The sequence below is a fragment of the Capricornis sumatraensis genome, chromosome 13, assembly GCF_032405125.1.
Source record: "Capricornis sumatraensis isolate serow.1 chromosome 13, serow.2, whole genome shotgun sequence".
Taxonomy (NCBI): Eukaryota; Metazoa; Chordata; class Mammalia; order Artiodactyla; family Bovidae; genus Capricornis; species Capricornis sumatraensis.
This window is the reverse complement of record NC_091081.1, coordinates 84,001,385-84,006,569: the sequence shown is the minus strand read 5'-3', so window position 1 is coordinate 84,006,569 and position 5,185 is coordinate 84,001,385. Positions and strand designations below refer to the sequence as shown.

Below are 5,185 nucleotides of genomic sequence, written 5' to 3'. Positions count from 1 at the left end.
GCAATGGTCCCTGCTCAGCCAGCTGCCCCAGATCTGCCTCTGGGCACCGGCCACGTACACTGCCCTGGGACACAGGGTCCTTTGGGAGCCGTCTGGCTGGCGTGCCTGGCAGCTTCAACTTGGAGCGAGGCTGAAGTCCTCCGGACCGGCCCGCCCTGGTGTGGGATGTGGGTGGGTCTGTGCGGTAGGGCAGGCAGGGGGTGCTTCTGTCTTCCTGATTGTCTCGAGGGGTCCCCCACCTCTCAGCTTTCCTCCTCAGGAAAGGCTGCACGCAGCTGCAACAGGATTGAATCTCCTCCGCCAGGGTCCTGACCCAGCTGTTTTCTCCAAAAGCCCACCCTCTTTCCATGTCAGCACACTCAGGACATGGAGAAGGAAATGGCAACCCACTCCAGTACTCTTGCCTAGAGAATTCCGTTGACAGAGGAGCCTGGTGGGCTGCTGTCCATGGGGTTGCACAGAGTCAGACACGACTGAGGTGACTTAGCATGCGCTGGATAAGGAGATGGCAACCCACTCCAGTGTTCTTGCCTAGAGAATCCCAGGGACAGGGAAGCCTGGTGGGCTGCTGTCCATGGGGTTGCACAGAGTCAGACATGACTGAGGCGACTTAGCAGCAGCAGAGGCAGCACGCTCAGAGCAAGGGGAGATGTGTTCAATTACATGGTAGGAGAAAGAGGCCGGGCTTCCCAGGTGGCTCAGTGGTAAAGAATCCAACTGCCAATGCAGGAGACGCAGGTTTGATCCCTGACCCAGGAAGATCCCACGTGCCTTGGAACAGCTAAGCCCTTGTACCCCAACTCCCGAGCCTGTCCTCTAGAGCCCGGGAATTGCAACTGCTGAGCTCCTGGGTTACACCTCCTGAAGCCTGTGGGTCTGAGAGCCCATGCTCTGCAACGAGAGAAACGACTGCGGTGAGAAGCCGTTGCGCTGCAGTGACAGCCCCCGCTTGCTGCTAGAGAGAAGCCTGCCCAGCGAGGCAGACCCAGCACGGCCACAAATCAATACAAATAAATACAGAATTTTCTTAAAAAAGAAATCTGTTTAGGATGTGCGAAACAAAAATATGATGGAATTTTCTACACTAGTACGATCACAGGGAAATAAACTATGCCTACCCTGATAGCTCAGTTGATAAAGAATCCGCCTGCAGTGCAGGAGACCTGGGTTCGATCCCTGGGTTGGGAAGATTCCCCTGGAGAAGGGAAAGGCTACCCACTCCAGTATTCTGGCCTGGAGAATTCCATGGAGTGAATAGTCCACAGGGTCCCAAAGAGTTGGACATGACTGAGCGACTTTTCACTTTCAAACTATGCCTGCATATGAACAAAGGCTGAGAAAGAGCACAATATATGGAAACGAGGAGGTGACTTTGGAGAGTTAAAGCTTTTTCTTGAATGTATATTTAGCATATGAAGATAAGGATAAAAAGGATTGCTCAAAAGAAACTACTTTGAGTTACAGAAGTGGAAACAGAGTCCCAGCTGCCCCTTGGAAGTAGGAGGCCTAGTGATGATGTCACCAATGCAGTTAATATTTACAAAGGCCTTCGACTTGTCAGATCTTTGAAAACAAAGATGCTAACCTCACAAGCTAGCAAGAATAAACCTACAGAAACAACAACCAATTGCATGTCATTGCGTAAAGTGCATTAATACAGAAACACTCGGAATGGTTTTCCTTTTAAAGAGTTGAGGGCTTCCTGGAAGAGGTGGTCAGTAAGTCTTGGAAGGTTGAGAGAGTGAAGTCAGCTGGTGAACGGTGAAAGAAAGGTGATCCTTGGAGAGGTACGGAAAGAGATGAGATTGAAGGGAGACTTGAGGTTGGAGGGAGAGTAGGGCCGGATCATAAAGGGCATTGTATGTAACCCAGAGGAGTTTAAGTTTTATACGGTAAGTCCCCTACTTACGAACTAGTTTCATTTCAAGACTGTGTTCATAAGTCCCACAAAGTTAGCCAAGTTACTCAGCCAACACAACTGGCTGTATAGTACTGCACTATAATAGATTTATAATACTTTTCACACAAACAATATGTAAAAAAAAAAATAGAGAAAACATTTGTAATCTTACAGTACAGACCTTGAAAAGTACAGTGGTACCAGCTACATTGCTGCTGCTTTTATTCTTGCTTCCAAACACCCTGGGCTTGAAGTATAGATACTGTACTAATGTACTCTATACAGTGTGTGTGTGTGTGTACACGCTCAGTCATTCAGTAGTGTCCAACTCTTTGCAACCCTGAGAACTGTAGCCCGCCAGGTTTCTCTGTCCATGGAATTCTCCAGGCCAGAATTCAGGAGCGGGTTGCCATCTCCTCCTCCAAGGGATCTTCCTGACCGGGGATTGAGCCCAAGTCTCCGGCAACTGCCGCCTTGGGAGGTAGATTCTTTCCCACTGTGAGTACAGTGAAGTGCACGAAAGCACAGCCACTGCAGAGGATGCGTGCCTGTGACAGTGTGCACCAGATGTGTGAAGTAACATGTGACTGGATGTGCAAAGGCATGTTTGCATCTTTGAAACTTTGCAACTTGAAGCTTCGTATGTGGGGACTTGGTGTACCAAAAAAATTCTGAAGCAGGTTTTTGTTTGTTTGTTTGTTTGTTTTTTGCAGACAACCAGGAGAGAAGTCCTGAGCAGCACCAGTGGAGAGGGCTCTTGGTAAACGTCTTTGAGAAGAGAATTAACAGGATGGTGTGGGGAGAAAGACTGCAAGAGGAATTGGAAAGAATCAGGTAACTCTTGCGTCACCTTTCACCACAACAGGAAACCAGAAACTTGCTGAAAGGACTGCAGGACGCTGGCTAGGTTGGGGTCAAAAGTTTTTGGAAGTGTTCGATTGCAGAAGCCGTTAGGATGGCTAGCTTCCCTGAGGTGTCTCAGTGTGAAAGAATCTGCCTGCCAATGCAGGAGACATCAGAGACGTGTGTTCAATCCCTGGGTCAGAAAGATGCCCCTGGAAAAGAAATGGCAACTCACTCTAGTATTTTTTGCCTGGAGAATCCCATGGAACCTGGTGGGCTGCAGTCCATGGGGTGGAAAAGAGTCGGACACGACTGACCGACTGAGCACTTGGCATTTTAGTATGTCTTCCTGGAGCTATTCATCAGCTAATTAGGTAAATGGGTCTGAGGTTTAGAAGACAGAGGCCAACCAAATATATGAATCTGAAAGTCTGTATTTTAATAAATGAGATGTGTGCATGCCTGCTAAGTTGTTTCAGTCATGCCCGACTCTTTGTGACTCTACGGACTGAAGCCCACCAGGCTCCTCTGTTCGTGGGATTCTCCAGGCCAGAATACTGGAGTGGGTTGCCATGCAACCCAGGGGATCCTCCAGGGGATCTTCCCAACCCAGGGATCCAACTCCTGTCTCTTATGTCTCTTGCATGGGCAGGCAGGTTCTTTACCATTAGCGCCACCTGGGAAGTCCAATGAATTGGGTAGGACAGAGAAAAGCACGACAGTAGTTTTGGAGGTTCTATGCTATTTTAGGAGCTTCACATACACTGTCTCATTTAAACATCGCAATCACTCCATGAATTTGAGGTAAGAGGAATGTGAGGCTCCAAAAAGTTAAATGAAGAATTAGGAGTCTGCTGTTAAGTAACTCAAAGGAAAAGTTATAAACATATAGGGGATGCTTATGCACCCAAGGACAGAGATGAGAGAGGGGAGAACCACATTCTCTTATTTTTATTTGCAAAGCTCCCTTTGGCAAAAGTAGCTGGATGAGGAACAAGCAGATTAGAAAGGGGCGAAGCAGAAACGAGGGGACCTGCGGAGCCCATTTTCCTTTCTGTCGCCTCTTACAAATCAGTCGTGGAGCTAGGTTTTATTCAACTAGACTTGGCCTTGGCCTGAACCCAAGATAAAATGAGTGATCATGGGGAAAAGATGTCACCTGCTCTTTTGCCAGCTTTCCTCTAATAGCTGCCAAATTCCAAGATTAATTTTCTTTGGGTAAAACTAAGCACAAACTCAAATGTATGGCGTACAGATGGACTTTTAATAACCACACTTAGAATAATGAACATGAGTTCAAGTAGAATTCTCTTTTTAACATTTTGATGCCAACAGGTTTTATTTCAGACCTGCTTTTCATCTGAAAGCCGGAGGAATACGGCGGAAAGCATCCCGAGGTGGGGAATCATTAAAAACTGCAGTTTTGTTTCAGTCCTGTTTCCTGTTTGCTGGGGAACCCAGGGCAAACAGCCTCAGCCTTCCTGGACTCTGAAGCGTCTTCTGTAAAATGAGAGATTGGGACTCAGACGAGTACTTCTCAAGCTCTCCTGTGCACGTCCGTTTCCCGGGGATGCTGTGAAAACGCAGTTTCTGATTTACTAGGTCTGGGGTGGGGCCCTGGACTCTGCATTTCCAACAAGCTCCCATCCTCATGGTCCAGGATCAGGCCCTACTTTAATTAGATCACCCTCCAAGGTGCCCCTGGGCTCCCCTGGTGGCCCAGAGGGTGAAGAATCTGCCTGCCGTGCAGGAGACCCAGGCTCGATCCCTGGGTTGGGAATATGCCCTGGAGAAGGGTATGGCGACCCACTGTGGTATTCTTGCCTGGAGAATCCCATGGACAGAGGAGCCTGGTGGTCTACAGTCCATGGGGTCACAAGGAGTCGGGCACGACTCAGCAACTGACACACACCAAGGTGCTGCTAGGCTATAACTTGCCAAATAAAGAAAAGCATTATCCAGGGACTTCCCTAGTGGTCCAGTGGCTAAGACTCTGCACTTCCAATGCAAGGGCCCAGGTTCAGTCCCTGGCTGGGGAACTAGATCCCACATGCGGCAACTGAGTTTAAATGCTACAGCTAAAAAATCCAACCCAAATAAATAAATAAAAATAAATATTAAAAAAAGAAAAGCATTATATCATCACTTGAGAACAATATTTATTTTTAATAAATGCTTCAGTTCTCTGTTTATAAAGGTAACCCATACTTTTCAAAATTTTTAAAAAATCACACAGTATGGGGACCTCCCTGGTGGTTCAGTGATTTAAGAATCCTCTGGGCTATGCAGCACACATGGGCTCAATTCCTGGCCAGGGAACTAAGATCCCACATTCCTCAGAGCAACTAAGCCCGCGTGTGGGAACTGTACAGTTCACAGGCCACAAGGAAAAATTCAGCGTGACGCAATGACTATCAGGAAGCAGACAAAAAATTAATGAAT

General features: G+C 47.7%; 1 non-coding gene across 1 annotated transcript; it reads left to right on the top strand.

Moving 5' to 3' along the window:
- Positions 1-4,710: 4,710 nt before the first annotated feature.
- TRNAG-UCC (transfer RNA glycine (anticodon UCC)) lies at positions 4,711-4,782 on the top strand. The gene has a single exon. It is a non-coding gene; the product is annotated as a tRNA-Gly (tRNA).
- Positions 4,783-5,185: the final 403 nt, after the last annotated feature.